The following is a 17,287-nucleotide window of genomic DNA, read 5'->3' as shown; positions in this document are numbered from 1 at the left end:
GATCCGATCCATAATGCACATGTAGAAATGATAAGTTGAGGCATAATATGGTAAAAATTGCATTTATTTTTCTTGAGAAATTTCAGTTTTTTCAGGTTATTCACATCTTTTTTGTTTGGATAGTTTATACAAGTAAGTATTTTCATAATTTAATGGGGGTTTTTTGCATTAAAAAAATGACAAAAATTTGGAGTTGTCATTATTTATAGGTTATTTTGTTATTATTTTACTGGTCCGGCCCACTGGAGATCAAATCGGGCTAAATGTGGCCCCTGAAAGAAAATGAGTTTGAGACCCCTGTTCTACATGAAGCTTGTTTTACCATACTATTGAATTATTTAACAAAACTTACAAATAGTCAACTTGAGAGAGTTTAAGATGTACTAAATAAAAAAATGGAGGTCTGATTAAGTCCTGTAGATGCCATTTAGTTCTAGTTTATTTAGTGTTTAAATACTGTGCACATATTCCCAGCATTGTTAACAAACATACAAATGAACGAACAGAGCTACTTCAGAAATATGCCCGACCCAGACCCCAGCATGGCTGATATACAAATCATGTAAACATTTTATTTATGTGGATAAAGCCCCATGTCTTACTATTACATATCTGAGAATACTGGAATATGTTGACTACAATAGAACTCAGTAAAAGAAATGAAACGAATCATCGTTAGATAGATAGGCAAATATTTTAAAATATGTTTGTAGGTATTTAGAACATTTTAATTTATTAAAGATTATAATTGTGTCTCTTATCACATGTTTAAGGGCCCCCATTTACAAGCTGAGGACTGCTTCAGGGGTGTCCTGTTACAAAATGTATCTTGTAAATGAATTGTTGATTTTAACTGTAATAATTTTGTAATAAACTGACTGATTGATTGATTGTCTTGCTGTGTCATAATAAAGATGTTCAGGAATGTATATTATGAAACCCAAGTGGCCTCTGTGTGCATGCATGCGTGTGTGTGTCTTGGGAATCACACAAAATCTGGATAGAGCTGACTGCTGCAGTTTGGCATACTAATGTATTTTTGGTCAAGGAAGACAGTAGCGAAAACGGCAAGTTGATAGGACCAATATTTTGGGAGATATTAGTAATTTTGGAATACAATAGCCTTACAATCACGTTGCTATACCCAGACCGCATGTATAAATACACAACAGCATAAAAACTACCACATCTAGAACCCATGGATCCCCAAGGGTCAACGCGCTAGTTAAAAAAAAATATATAATAATAATAATAACCCTGCAAAACCAACAGCATACTGAGAGTACTGCATACTGTATCATCACAGAGCATGCATGTCTGTAATTTTGTAACATTTTCAACAAAAACATTGCTTTCCTTTTGTGTATGGAAAAATGGATTTTAAAGTATTATCATAGATGTACATTGTTGCCCATAGAGTTGCAGTAATATTGTTTTCTGACACATTCCTCTTTTTATTTCCATTTATAGACATCAGTAGTTCCCTTTGACCTGATGCAATTATTACACACTGAGTCAAAGTTACACTTTATCTATCAAGAATAAATCACATTGAAGAGGTACAAATATTTTATTTCAGCAATGTATTAATAAAATCCAACACTGGGTTGCTAAGGTTACAGCTGTTACCCTGTTAAAAATCTAATAAGTTACGTAGCTATACTAATTACTAGCTTGACATAATGTAACATGAACATAACAAAATACTTAATTAACCCATAAAGACCCAGTGCTACTTTTGTGGCAGCTCCCAAAGGAATTTTTCTTTCTATTTAACCTCTCTGAAGTCATTTATTACCATTTATTATGATATTATCCTCTGTATTTTTCATTTTTTCAGTGAAAATCACGTATTTTTCTAATTTACCGATCATGTAGATATTTATAAAAGCTCAGATTAAAGTTAAGGGTTATCATATCAGAAGCAGAAAAAACTGAATATAAAATTTGACATTTTTCAGCAAACATATCATTAACTGGACACAAACCAAGTGTCTCCATCTACTGTCATTGATCCAACTCCATTTGTTTTACTGGTGAATCGGTGTTGTAGAAGATGACGGTGTTTCCACGGTAACTACGGAGCCTCTGAACATTCAAATGGGTCATATCTGATGACCGTGAAAAGACGACAAACTGTATTTTACACCAATTATTTCCATGTATTGATAGGATTAGTGGATCAACAGGTATTAAACAGTTTACGTCAGTAGATGCTTTTGATCACTGGTGGTTGTTTGGGGTTTTTTGGGTTAAATTGTGATGTTTTGAATTGGGAAATAAAGTCAAAAAGTGCCACAAAAAACCCCAAAATGTACATGTAACCCTCACAATAGTATTACTGTATGAAAAGTTTTAATAAAGGGTCTTACATATGACTTGAATTAGTATTGGAATGTTTTTATTGTAATGTATGCCAGCCAAAACAAGCTACTGATGCAGAGGAAATTATTTATTACAATTTAACACCATGTAATTACCAAATTTTTTAACTTAATGACATATAACATACTCGGTCTTGGTCAATAATCTGATCTGATATTCACAGTTTTACAGATAATCTAAGAATTGGCATCAAGATTTCTTCTTAAATAGATAAATTTATTTTTATCTCACTCTGACACCATACAAACTATCCAACTCATACTGAAATGTTGAAATGTTATAAATGGCTATTTATTATTCTTTATCTGTAATCCCTATAAAGTGAAAACTCTGAATCTGCTTTGTCAGCTATTGATTTCTGACAGTCAGCTTTAAGGCATTTCAACAAAGTTTTATGTTCTTCTAACAGTCGTAAAGGTTGACTGCAAAATTTCCATTTTTACTGCATGTGTACAGGCTCTAAATATTATTTATAAGTCTCTTTAATTATTAATAATTTGTATCAGTATCAGTTTTGAAAGAAATAGAGGTCGAAGTCTTACATTCACAGTATCTGGCTCAAGGTATTGCTTACAATGAGCCTTGTAAATAAAATAAAAATGAAAAATGAAACCATGTTTTGCAACTGAATATGTTTTATATATCATGCTTTTGTCTCAGAACTATCTATAACCTTGAAATACTACTTAGAGTTTAAGCATAAAATGGGGCAGCGATGAATAAAACAGTATTTAAAATAAAATAAAAAATAAGAAACAGTTTAAAAAGAACAACTCAAAATTAATTACACATAAACAGCAGTGTCATCCAAATCTGAAAGTCAGTCACTCTTTGTCCCCGTGAGTTTGACTTTATACGAGGGGTGTCAAACTCATTTTACTTCAGGGATCACATTCTAAAGTAAAATAATAACATAATAAACCTATAAATAATGAAAACTCCAATTTTTTCTCCTTGTGTTTGTCCAAAAAAACAACAGTAAATTAAGAAAATATTTACATTTACAGACCATCCAAACAAGAAAGGGTAAATAACATGAAAATACTGAAATTACCAAAGAAAAATAAGTGCAATTTTAACAATATTATACCTCAACTTATCATTTAAACATGTGCATTACAGATCAGATCTACAAAGGCACAAAACATTCAGTAACAGGCAGAATATTGTTACCTCTGCCAGGAGGTATTGTGATCACTTTGCTTTGTGTGTTTGCATGCGTGTTTGCGTGTTTGTTTGTTTGTTAGCAAGATAACTCAAAAAGTAATGGATGGATTTTCAGGAAATTTTCAGGAAATGTTCACACTGGCATAAGGAAGAAATGATTAAATTTTGGTGGTGATCGAGTGTGGGGGGCAGATCTGTCTTGGCGGAGGTCTGTGCTCTCCGACTGCTTTTCTTGTTGAAATTGTACTTTATTTTCTTTCGATAGTTGGACAGAGTTGCCATTATTTACAGGCAAAAGGTAATTTTTTTTTTTTTTTTTTTGCACATTAAACCAAGAAGACAATTTGGAGTCATTATTTATATTATGCTATTATTTTAATTTTTATTATTACTTATATTGGTCTGAATGTGGCCGCTGAACTAAAATGAATTCGATAACCTGGACTGTTAATATCTTCAGTTTAATTTTTGCATTTAGCAAATTCATCACATGGGCCAGAACTGGAACCTTTGACTGGCCGCTTTTGTCCCGCGAGCCACACGTTTGACACCCCTGTTTTATACACATCACAATCCAAACTGTGTGACTGTGCATTGGCAACATGGAGATCCGGTATCTTCCAGAGGGAATATGAAGTGAATATCATTGCATTTATCTGCTATTGCTCTTGGAAGTCAAAACAGAGAGAAGTGAATCATCTTAAATTTGCTAAAACGCTTAAGTTATGACACAACCAGTCGAGCTTCTCCTTTGAAATGTGGAGTGCAGTGAGTGTGGCTGTCTACAGTAAGTGTAATGTAATTGGGTTTCGGTGTTGAAAATGTCCCGAGTTTAACTTCAAGTATAATTTGCTCAGGAGTGAAAAGGGATGAATAAGACGTATGCAAATGGAGGCCGTCAATATTTCTCTTTGCTTTTATCACTCACTAAAGGCGTCATGACATTGCTAAAAATTTTCAGTTAAAGGATCCGGGCGACAAGAGGGTTTGTGGGAAATGCTCGGCTGTTTGATGTAAAGCACGAGCAATGAAAACTATGATTGTGGGAAGGTAAGATATGAAGTTAGTTGACTGAAACAGCAGTACCAGTACCCTTGAAAGTATAATTAATGCGCTGACATGTACCTAAGAGTTTCTGGCTTCTAAAAAAACCCCCAAAAAACCAATCATGCTCTGTTGAGGCAAAGATTTGGCCACGGGATTAGACTGTCCCCTCACACGTACTCAATTACCTCACGTGATTTATTTCATATTGGACTTGATGTGACTGACCCTCTGCATCAGCCGCAGAGAAGACTGGGGTATGGACGTCAGCTGCCAGAGTTTGATTTAGGGATATCCGAGTGATTAAAAGTTAATTGTTGAAATGTGTCAAGGTGGCTTGTTTAATTATGGCGAACGAGGCATTCATTTGGGGCTCCACGTAAAACAGCGCAGTGGGTAACTCTCACCGCCGGGCTCGCCTGTGTGGATCCGGCGCCTCTTTTATTTACTTTGCAGAAGTCGCTGCAATGACCCCTGGGGAAGATAATTAAGGTGGAATCAACATTTCATGCTATACGTGATGAGCATATCAAGACAATTACGCTCTTCAGAAAAAAGCAAAAGGCGCTAGAAGCAGGAAAAGTGCTGATAACCAGTGTCACACAGGTTTAAATTGTGAGGTACACCAGACAGTTTTGAGTATTCAGATGTGGTTTATCCCCAGGCTGCCGTTTTACACAGGATAATTAGGTCCGATGTAGTAGCTGAAGGAGGTAGCTGGTGGAGTGGGAGTGCAAAGATTCAATCAGCCTGTATATTTTTCTGTATTGTTAAACACTTGAGCTATTCCCCAGTCTTGTCACTGGGGAACTAACAGATTGCTCTACCCATCTCTTTTAGATTTGTCGAGCACATATTCATTGCCATTGATTTGTGTCAGGTCATAGTCTTCCATTGACATTAATATATTCCATCATTTCCAGTGTATTGGTGAAAGGAGAGATTCCACAAAGAGCTTGCTTGCCTCCCGCGAAGTTTCAACTGGGTCATGGTAAAGACCCCGCAGGCCATTTCGCTTTGCATAAGTGCTGCTTTCATGCCATGCCAGTTATACAGCAGATACTCCAACAAAATTCAGATTTATGGAAACTAGTGACCCTTTCCTCTTCATGTGAATAAAAGCATATTTAACTATTAGTCAACAATGACATGCACTAACATTAGGGGTAGAGAAAATCATCTAATTTGAGGGCCAACTTTTACAAATATGAAGTTCTGACACTAGTGCCACCTACAGACTGTTAATGTAAGAAAGCTAAATGGCAGAAAATGATTGACAGTGAGTACGGTTACATGATGTTTTTTAAATCTGATTTATTTTTCAAGAAGAAATTAATCCGGAACTGAAGTACTTTCTCTTCTGTTTACATGGAAATGTTAAACTCCAATAAAGGTTTACATGAGAAACGTTTATTGGGTTCTCGCAGCCCTTCTGTTAGCTTAGCTTAGCATAGTCACTGCATTCCCATGGTTACACATAGCCAGTTTTTTTAAAGGTGATTTGTTGTGTTTTGTGAGCGATTTTCTGAAATCCAATTCTCCCTAATTATTTCTTTAGATCTGTGATTTACCACACTCATACAATCTTGGGGCTGTTGTGTTGACGGAAGTTGGAAAATCTTTTTGTTGGAAGGGATGCATGCGCTAAATTAGCTTTGCTTTACTGTTTTGGCTTTGCATTCGTTTTTATTTCCCAAGATTTTATTCCTGCAGTAAGTCACATGGCCATGATTAGAGCCTCAATTTGTGATCATACTGACCCCACCAGACTAAAATAATGATTAGGGAGAACTGAATTTCACAAAATCACTCATAAAATACTACAAATCACCTATAAAAGCCTGGCTATGTCTGACCATAGGAATGAAACGATTATGCTAAACTAGGCTAAACTAAGCTAATGGAAGGGCTGCGAGAACAAGGCAATCGGTGCACTGCAGTGCGAACTGATTTTCCCACTTATCGAACTCATTAGTGCATGACAAATGAATTCATAAAAAACAAGTGGTGAACTATTCCTTCAGGGTTTTAGAGGCTGGTAGATTCCATCAGAATAGCCCACTGGAACGGTTTGGTAAGACTAGACTGCATTGCATATTCTTCTGCCTGCGCAGAATGTGTGCGTAATCGTGACAGGACAAGTCAATGAGCACGTGCAGAATGGCAGGAATAAAATCCAAATGGAATAAAGGGTTTACATGTCTGAGGAATAATTTGGCCCGGATTCAAAGGTGGATTAAACCAGTGACTTTAATCAGGTTTAAATTTAATCCAAACTTTTCCTTTTCAACGGGAATAAGTTGTTTACATGGGCATCTTAAATAGGATCTAACCTTTAATCAGTTTAAACCAGGAATAAAAGTTGTCATGTAAACGCACGGAATGATGCAAAACAAAAAATAACAACAGTATATAAATGCAAGTCTGAACCAATCAGCAACTTCAGGGGATAAAATATGAAATTATCACAAAAGTGTCAAAATCTGCAGTAATGTGAATGTCCACTGGGGGGTGTCTCCAAAAACAGGTTAATCCTCATAGACCCCTGTTATGTTAAACTGCACAGCTGAAACTTCTATGAGAGAAAAGGTGGGCAGTGGGAGTAGGTTAGGGGGTTAGTTGTTCTTGTAACTAATCTGTTTAGTTTATCCAAAGCTAAAACATAGAATTAGGGGACAGTACTTTCAGACAGACACAATTCTGGTCCTGGTTCTGGCTGCATTCTGGCTCTCAGAACCTTGGTACTTTACGGTGAACGAGCCTGTGGTCACACCAGTTTAAGCAGAAGCCAAGTGAGAGAACGCTAAGCTGGATTTATGGTTGCGCGTTGCTGTACGTCATGTAGGTATGCTGTATCTGACACCACTACAGTGCGCTGTCGTACTCGAGTGTACTGTAGTTGTTTTGAGAAAGTGTTGCAGTTTCCCCTCTACATCGGAAGGTGACAGTAGTGCAGGGAATACCAAAATCAAATAATTACTGATTATACTAATCAAATAAAGGCACAATTTTGTTAAATTATGTGGGTTCATTAATGTGCATAACCACACAGGTTTTTCAGAGCAAAAAGTTACAGACAAGAACAAGAGTGAAATAAGTAATGAACAAAAACAAATGAACTATATACGGTGGAACCCCACAACATTTGTTGCTGTATAGTCTTGGCGTCACATGATCATAAATTGGCCAACCAGGAGGCGGTGTCTCTGTGTCGCCGTGCTGCAAAGTTACAGTCTGGAAGAGGTGGTGGGCCAACACGTCACTGTCCGAAGTGACGGCGTAGGTAGTGATGCATGACGTCTGCGCAACCATAAATCCAACTTAACTCTGCGTTTGTCAGTTTCCTTCTTCTATTTTCTGCTTGTCTTCACAACCTAGAATATGGCCCGCCCACTGATAAGGTCATGGTTCTCTAGCAAGAACCAATTTTTTTTGTTCAAGTTGAGAACCAACTTTTCAGGTTTCGAACCAGTTTTTTTTTTTTGGTTTAAATTAGGTTTGGGGACCAGAATTGGTACAGAGCCCTACTGATGTAAAAGCCCTAGGTGTGGCCCTGTGATTGACAGCTGAGTCTGCTATTTGTGCTTAACTAGCATTAGCTATAGTCAGAAAAAAGCTTATTTTCGTTTGTGGTAAGCAAATCTGCAGTAGTTACGTTTAAGGAGTTGCACTTACAAAGCCGTCAGTGGATTCTGTCATAAAGTTTACTGGTACATAATTACACTTTAACTGCATTAACTGATGTTAGCAGGAATTCATATTGAATTAAATGATCTGCCAGCTAGCCTGCTAATTAGCTCAGTCAGCCATTATTAGTGTGTTACTGCATTTTATAACTTTGACATTATTCAGGGTTTTCACGCATCCTGGAAAACCTGGAATATGATTGACAAATTTTCCAGTCATGGAAAACATGGAAAATGAGAAATGTGAAATTCTGACATGGAGATAATCATCAAAATATGTAACAGTTTATTACTGTACATAGTATAGTTATTAGACCTTGCTTTCAAACTGTATTATAAATTACAGCAGATAATAGTTAAATAATATATTTTTTTGTTATCAGGAATGAAGGGATTCTTTCTTTCTGTCTTGTTTATTCCTGTGATTTTCATGCAAACTGAACTTAAAACTCTTTCATCTCCTCATCTAACTGTTTTTGAATGAACATAAATTCAATCATACAATTAATGAAACAGCCATGACTACATCAGATAAACATCAACCACCATCATTGGATCATTTATGTATTCAATGGCCATCAACAAGGTCAATATTAAGTGATACCAGACAGTCTGTGGTTATTCCATAATTATTCATCATGCACCGCTACAGGTTGTCTCTGCACCACGTAAACTGTGATTTCCAAACACCATTTTGCCTTTTTCTTTTACCCACACAGGATTCTAAATGTACCTACAATTTATAGTTCATTGCTAACAACTGTTCACCTTCAACAGCTGCTAGACCTGTAGTGGTTATCTGTTCACCTTACAACTTAAGCTTACTTGTCTGAGCGTTAAAGCTTAATGTTTAATCAGTTAACAGGTTGTTTAAAAACGGAAAGAAATTATAATTCAGATCATAAAAATAGAACTAATCCTAAAAGTGCAATTTCACACATTTTACAGCCATTAAAACACAAGCACACACACACACACATACATACACACTCAGTATAATTGCAAAACTAAATTATGGCAGCTATGGGGAAATATGAATTATTTTATGTGTGCTGTACTCATTTCACGCCTGATAGACTCTCACCTTTAACCAGGAGGTGCATGTCTTTCAATGCAGTTTGGGGCATGAGTATTCTAATAAAAGAATAATGGAAGCATTCTCCCCTTTTAATTGGACATTGTTAGACTGACATATCAATCCCGCTGCAGAGATGCCCTTTCCATGTAGACTGTAATTGAAACGTTCCTTATTTCCCTCTCGCAGTCGTGCTATACAGGTGAGGGAGACTGTTTATGTCTGGTAAATCCGGACTGCCTGCAGGGTTTCTCACCGTTGACTCTGCTTTAATGATCGTAATGTGATCGCATTCATTCATTTGTTACGTCTCCTTTCAAAAATCTTGGCGTTAGTACAATTAACTCTCTCATGCTCGATTTATGTGAATCATAAACACTTCCTGTAAATACATGCAAATATGCAGCTTCTTTTTGTATTCTCATTATTGATATGAGCAATACTGTTACTGTTGGTGATTAATCTGCCTTCATAGCATTTGTTTTCTCCAATTTTACATCCCAAAAGCTCTGATTTCCATTAGCATTTCTGCAATTATCCAGAAATTCTATTAAAGTTCTTGGCAATGAACTGACAAGAAATGATCACCCTATTAAGCCCAGAAGCAAAAAACAACATAATGTGCATAGCGTTGTATGGCAATGATTTTCATTAGAGGGAGAGAATAGTAAATTGCTACCTGTGTTTAACCACTCAAAATTCTTTTTCAGGTATTCATGGCATGAAGCTGACAAGCCAACTGAAGCCGAGCAAATAAAAACTGGCAGCCTCTGGATGAATGGCTGCATGTTTGGGTCATGATAAGGAAGAATTACATTTTTTACACATCACTGAGGAGAGGAAAACAAAGCGTGGTGTGGGGTTAAAAGCTCTATAAACTGTTGGAAAAGAACCCAGTGGGGGAAAAAAAGCAGCATCATTCTGTCTTAGTGGTCTAAGCCTTTTTCCTTAGTGGAAGATATAAGTGATTTAGAGCTCATCAAAATCACACTGTATAGCCCCCACTGCACACATAGTAAATGCATGATAGTGGTCTGTAGGGTAGGTATGCCACTGTATCAGTCTTTTGGGGGCGTTCCTAATGGAGCTATAAGAGACAGTTGTCATATCTTCAGAACTTCATTAATCATGACAAGCGGGGTAATACCTCCTCATCATTTAACTGTTAAACTTCCACATTTTCTTTATATTTTGTTGTCAAATGTAACACTACCGGGTGTTGTTTTTCCAGGATCAATTCTGGACCTGCTGCTGCGGTCCTGCCCCTCTCCTGCCTTCATCATCATCACTCACTTATCCATTTAGCTGATAGTGAATGGAAGATGAAAACAATGTTGTGTTTGGAAACTGTTAATAAAAATCTTGAAAAAAAAAAAAAAAAAAAAAAAAAAAAAGATAGTGTTTATCATATAGTTCCACAGATGGTAGAGGTTTCTATTATTTGTACTAACTCAGTGGTTCCCAACCTTTTTTGGCTCGTGACCCCATTTTAACATCACAAATTTCTGGCAACCCCAGACATTCAAAATGGAGAAAAAATTTTTAGCTAAAATTAATTTGTTTTTGGTTGAGATTACTGCACAAAGTGAGAATTTTATTTTCCTTGGTCAGGATATGTACAGTCAGTCCAGCCTGGATTTACAAGGCTGACAATTAATACTGAACAAACAAGAACTCAAACTATGAATTATGAAAGAGCTGCAGCATCTGAAACCGACCACAATGAACATTTGAAAGATAAACAGTACCACAGTGCTTCAGTTTCAGCTTCAGAGTTTGTCACGTCTTCTATGTATTGTGATCGTCTTTCTCAACTCTCCATTTATTTTTTATTAGTCAGTTTTTTTTATTTTTATCAATTACTGGGAATTTCAGGTGACCCCATTTGAATTCCAGGTGACCCCACGTGGGGTCCCGATCCCAAGATTGAAAAGCACTACAGTAACTGGTGTAATAGTAGTACATCCGCTGTTACTACTTGTATTTGTAGTAGTAGTTTTAACAGTCATGGACCTTTGTTCTGGTTTCTAGTAATTATATTAACGCCAGCTGATCTACTTTTGACAGTTCTAGTTCAGTTACCTGTGCATCAATTGCAGCCATGTGTCTCCCCCTACTTCCCCCCTTCTCCCCCAAGCCTCTCTCTCTCTCTCTCTCTCTCTCTCTCTCTTTTTCTCCTCCTTTACTCTCTCTCTTTAACCCCAACTGGTCCAGGCAGACGTCCATCCTCCAGGAGTCTGGGTCTGCTCCAGGTCTCCGCTGTTAAAAGGTAGTTTTTCCTCACCACTGTCACCACTCACAAGTGTTTGCTCCTGGAGGATTCTGTTGGGTCTCTGTAAATTGGCTTGAGAGTCTGGTTTTGACCGGCTCTGTATGTAAAGTTTCATGAGATAACTTTTGTTATGATTTGGCACTATATAAATAAAATTTTAATTGGTTTGATTTTGGTCTTGTCTAGATGAACGTTTACTCATTTATCCATCATGCCTTTGTCCGGTGTCTGTCCATTGCACAGTCAAACTGGTAGATGATCAGTACCAAAAACACTCATTTTCTTAGGGGTAAGCAATCTGCCAAGAAGATCACATCGCAATGTTTTTCATCATAATTAGACCTGTAGAAATCTCTCAATCCAAAGACGCCTCACTATGCAGACATGATAATCAAAACACCATAATCATGAGGCAAGAGGATATTCACACTTCTGCTTGTCATGCACTGCAGACACATTCAGATTTTGTTTTTGTGATGTTTGTGTACAGAGGTGGGTCACACAGACACTGGGAAAGCAAAGACGCAGCTCTTTTTCTTTTGTTTCTCCTTTTCAGATTTACCTGATGCAGTATTATAGAACACTGAAGGACTGAATTGCTTCGAGGGATCACTGTGCATTGGAATAACTGACAGGTCAATCATAATCACATGGTGAGGCCAGTGATGATTTATCATAATAAACAGCCATGACTTGAATTTGTGATCTATCTTCCTAGCTTTAAAATGTACAATTGAGTGCAGACAAGCTAGAAAGACTGTATTTGCAAAATGAAAATGATAATGATTATTACCCAGGTTTATAAAGTGCTTTAGTGCTTGTTTGTCAAGTAATCTTCTGCTGAAACCATGGATAAATGTGTGGACTGAATGATGATTTTAAAACCCATTATTTGTTCTCTAATGGTTTATACAATGACCATGTCTGTGGACAAATAATAAGTGACTACTTCCTTGCTCTTGAATTTGTTACCTTCATTGTACTTTATTACTTTACCAGATTTCTTGCTCATTCAGAATTGTTTGGATTTTAATATCAGGTATTCATGCACTAAGACGCTGCCAAGCCATTTTAACCTGCATACCACATTAGGGAATAAACAGACACATGATGATATTTGTCCAGTTAGAATAGAGTTGTACAGAGCAGTCTTTCTCAAATGGGGGTATGACACACAGTTAAAACCCTGTATGAGAAAGTGCAGGATAAAGAGAGAAATAGCACAAGATGGTTCAAAAAGGTACTAAAAAAAACAAAACCACACACACATACAAAAGCAGACTTCATTCAGAAACAGAGGACAAAGCATGAGCGCGAGGTCTCCGTTATCCCAGCCAGTTGGCAGCTCCACTCCTGAGAGCCCACTCCCACTGCGTGTGAATCAGAAATCTAACAACTAATGGCAACAGTCGCCCCATGACAGTACAACTGACAACACACTAATGTCCACACATAGAGCGTGGAGCATAGGAGCTGTCAACACCCCACCATGACCCGGTGGGTATAAACTGGTAAAAAAAAAAAAAAAAAAAAAGAAAGAAAGAAAGAAGAATCACCCCCAAGTTGAAACTGATGGCTGTTTTTCTTCCAACACCTCTTAAACACACTTGAGCCTGTTACCACCAAGTGTGGCTTTTCATTTTTTAGTGTTTGTCTTAAATCTTGCGTCACGTTTTTAACTGGAAGAGGGAACATATTGAACGGGTCAGAAGAGCAGCACATTATTATCAAGCCCATAAACTTACTTCAGGGGTGTCAAACTCATTTTAGTTCAGGGGCCACATACAGCCTAATATGATCTAAAGTGGGCCGGACCAATAAAATTTTATATATAATAGGATAAGAACTTATAAATGAAAAAAGTAAATTCCATAATGAAAATGTTTACATCTACAAATTGTACTTGAACATAGCATGAACAAATGTGAACAACCTGAAAATTCGTTGGTAAAATAAGTGCAATGTTAACAATATTATACCTCAGTTTATCATTTATACATGTGAATCACAACTTTGAGGTCACAGTGGATTTACAAATACACAAAACATTAAATAACAAGGAGAATATTATTTAAATTCCAGATACTTCTCTTAAGACATTTCAGATATTCACATTTTTTGTAAAAGGATAGTCTGTAAATGTAAACATTTTTGTGCAATTTTACTTCTTTTTTACACTAAAACAAAGAGACAAATTTACAGTTTTCAGTATTTATAGGTTATTCTAATAGTATTTTACTGGTCTGAGCCACTTCAAACTGAGTTGACCTAAAATGATTTGAACATCCTTGATTCTTAATATCTTCAGTGTAATTTTTGCATTTCACAAATTCATCCCAGGGGCCGGACTGGACCCTCTGGCGGGCCGGATTTGGCCCCCGGGCCGCATGTTTGACACCTGTGACTTACTTCATGCTTGTATGTGATGCTGTTATATACAAGTTCTATGTGGATTTGCAGGAAGTTTTAAAGCACAAATGAAAGATAAAATAAACTAAGCTGTGTAATAAAATCAAAACTGTCCCAAATAAGTTCTACTGAACTGATGAACACCCCTCTCCATCAAAACACATTTTCTTATTGTGGGGCTCACTTGGGAAACCATACCCACATATTTTGGACGTGTCCCAAGGTCAGACTTTTCTGGGATGATATATTTGTCGCTGTAAACACAGTTTTCAACCAAACTTTTTCTAAAGAATTAAAGTTTGCAATGTTAGGTGTAATCCCAGAAAGTTTAGAGCAGGGGTCTCAAACTCATTTCCTTTCAGGGGCCACATTCAGCCTGATTTGATCTCCAGTGGGCCGGACCAGTAAAATAATTGTATGATAACCCATAAATTATGACAACTCCAATTTTTTGTCTTTGTTTTAGTGCAAAAAAAAAATAAATAAATAAATTATAAAAATACTTACTTTTATAAACTATCCAATCAAAAAAGATGTGAATAATCTGAAAAAAAAAAGAAATTTCTTAAGAAAAATTAGTGCAATTTTAACAATATTATGCCTCAACTTATCATTTATACGTGTTCATTATGGATCAAATCTACAAAGACACTAAACACTTAATAACAAGCAGTAAATAGTTAAAATTGTGCTTAATTTTCTTTAGACATTTCAGGTTGTTCATATTTGTTCAGATTATTCACATTTTATTGTTATAGGATAGTTTGTAAAAGTAAATATTTTCATAATTTAGTGTTATTTTTTGCTCTAAAACAAAGAAAAATCGGAAGTTGTCATTATGTATAGGCATAATGTGATTTTTTTTTTTTTTTTTTTCACATCAAATCGAGAAGAAAATATGGAATCATTATTTTTTTGGACGTTATTCTGCTGTTATTATTTTACTGTAGATCATTTTGGTCTGTATGTGGAACTAGAACTAAAAGGAGATCCACAGCCTTGACTGTGGAATTTTTGTACTTTGCAAATTCATCCCACGGGCCAGATTGGAACCTTTGGTGGGCCGCATTTGGCCCCCGGGCTGCATGTTTGAGACCCCTGGTTTAGAGGGAAATAACCGAAAATACCTTTTGTGAATTTTACTCACGGCAGCCAATGAATGCATCACTATCAAGTGGTTGAAACCAGAACCTCCCACATATAACATTTGGATTGAGAAAGTGAGGGAAATCTATCAGATGGAGCAAATTACTTATGTACTTAGAATTTAGGGAGAGCTATTTACAAAGAGATGGAGTCCCATGATTAACCTTTTAATGCAATAAGCATTTAGAAGTGGTCATCTATATGTATGTTTTGGGTTTTGTTTTGGGTTTTTTTTATCTCTTTATAGTGTCATTCATGTGACTAATTGTAATCAATATCAACTGCAGATGTCCATATTTTTTCATATATGCCATATGGGGATGTTTGATTAGATATGTTTATGTATGTAAAATGAATTATAGTATATTTGTATGAGCAAAACTAATAAAAGTTAAGTTAAAAAAAAACACATTATCTTACTTGTAGCAATGGGGAAAGTTTGCTTTAAAAAACTTACTCTTCACTGGTGTTGTTAAGCTCATGATGCAGAGATGTTGCCGTCAAAAAAGATTCAATGAGGAGGTTTGTTGTGGAGGAATACTAGAGGCGGAGGCTGCATTTGTACTTGGGGGGTCTTTGAAAACATTAACACAGAGATAGCAAAAAGAGGGAGGAGAACGCTGACCGGCAAATGGCAAGATTATTCCACCAGAGTGCGTCCTGTGAGTTAAAAAAAAAAAAGAAAAAAAAAAAAAAAAATCACACTTGAACCTTACTTGACAAATAACAGTCTTCATCTCTTTAAGGCATGTTTCCACTGAGGAAGTTCCTGGTAAAAGAACAGCCCCTCATATAGTTTTGCTATAAATCAGCGACATAATGATTTTTGATTATTTATTATTGTATAATTACTTCCCCGATTAGTGTTTTTAATTTGATAACATATCACCCTTTATATTCCACCTGTTTTGTTTTAATTGATGCACATACTTACTCTAGTGCACAGAACAAAATCCAACAACAATTGAGTGTTTTAGACTCTTAGGGTGATTACAATCTGTTGTATTATTTATGTCTGTGATATTTACAAAAAAGCAAAAGCTAAATCCCAACAAAGCTACATAAGCCTCCCTCGCCAAACCCTGCAGGCTGTCACGAGACAAGTGTAGTGAAGGAATTGCTGAACAGCTGCAGTCGCTGAGATGAGCTGTATCTCCAGCGTTTAGTACCAGCAGCAAGACGGATGAAGTGTACGTTATCAGTATACAGGTTAAACACCGATACTGAGCAACGTCAGCAAAGGGGAGCCTCGAGGGGAGCAGACATCAAAGTAATCAACCCTAAAATGCAAGAACAGACTAAATGTTACACTTGAAACTGTGTTAGCTTTCTGTTCTACTAGAAGTAGAAATCATCTCTAATTATATTCCTACATAATTTGGTGATGTATTTGGCTACAAACGTGACAACACCAAGTTCGATTTTTATGCTTAGTTCCTATGTGTGAACACTTACTTGAAAGAAAAAGATTGAGACATACTTTAAAATGTTGAACGCTAAAATACAGGAGCTCGTTTCGGAGCAAACAGGCACCAACTAACATTTCCTGAGTTTCCTGAGTGGAGCACACATGGCACAGTGCAAGGCTGTTATGATTTTCACTTCTGACGCAGTTATTTTTCACTGTTGCTCCACTATATCGGTATTGTGTGAGTGAATCACCACAATATGAGCGAAACACCTCAGCAGAAACCCCAGGTTCTTTTGCTGAGATCCCAGCAGAGAGTGCATTAATCATCACAGTCTCCTTTCCTAAGTGAAGACAGGGAGCAACAGCTGGGGGAGAAGAGCTTGGCTTTAAACAGTACAGACTGCAGGAGGTTCAGCCATCACTTCTTGTTGTGGATTCTGACATCAATAGTAATGAATACCTTGGAGCGTTGCCTGACTGTCTGAGCATGAATTGCTATCACACATGAAACTGGGCATTCGAAGGCTCTTTGTTTGTGTGTCTATGCGTGTGCTGGTAGTTTTATGTTTGACCATGACCACTTGTAATGTTCTTACGTCACTGTATGTCATGGATTTGTGTGTGTATGAGTGCCTTTGATGAACCAGATGTGAGTAATATGCAGAATGATACACAGGCCTAATGAGCCGGGC

Source organism: Sphaeramia orbicularis, chromosome 16, assembly GCF_902148855.1.
Source record: "Sphaeramia orbicularis chromosome 16, fSphaOr1.1, whole genome shotgun sequence".
NCBI lineage: Eukaryota > Metazoa > Chordata > Actinopteri > Kurtiformes > Apogonidae > Sphaeramia > Sphaeramia orbicularis.
Note: the sequence above shows the minus strand (reverse complement) of the source record.